The sequence below is a fragment of the Corvus kubaryi genome, unplaced genomic scaffold (genome assembly GCF_017639235.1).
Source record: "Corvus kubaryi isolate FWS band 111438036 unplaced genomic scaffold, C.kubaryi_AGA036_p1.0 42691, whole genome shotgun sequence".
In the NCBI taxonomy this organism is placed as follows: Eukaryota; Metazoa; Chordata; class Aves; order Passeriformes; family Corvidae; genus Corvus; species Corvus kubaryi.
In genome coordinates, this window is record NW_024581250.1 from 22506 (window position 1) to 22906 (window position 401).

General features: G+C 59.1%; 1 non-coding gene across 1 annotated transcript; it reads left to right on the forward strand.

Annotated features, from left to right (window-relative positions):
* Positions 1 to 82, forward strand: TRNAS-UGA. The gene has a single exon. It is a non-coding gene; the product is annotated as a tRNA-Ser (tRNA).
* Positions 83 to 401: the final 319 nt, after the last annotated feature.

Below are 401 nucleotides of genomic sequence, written 5' to 3' on the forward strand. Positions count from 1 at the left end.
GCTGTGATGGCCGAGTGGTGAAGGCGTTGGACTTGAAATCCAATGGGGTTTCCCTGCGCAGGTTCAAGTCCTGCTCACAGCGGGAGTTTTACTGTCAGTCCCTGTCTCCCTGGCCCCAGGAGGGACGGCCGGACACAGGGCGGTCACACCCCCTCAAGGGACCCCTGTGTTCCTGTCCTGGCCCTGGTCTCCAGGGTCTCTTTACCTTTAGGAGATGGTCAGGAGGGTGTTCAGGGGGGCAGCCCTGCACCTCTTCTTACCACAGGAAGAAATCCTGCAATAGCATGTCCCCCCCTCTCCCCCAATACAGCCATGTCACCCTGTTCCCTACAGCTGTGTCACCCTGTTCCCTACAGCTGTGTGACACTGCTCCCTACAGCTGTGTCACCCTGCTCCCTACA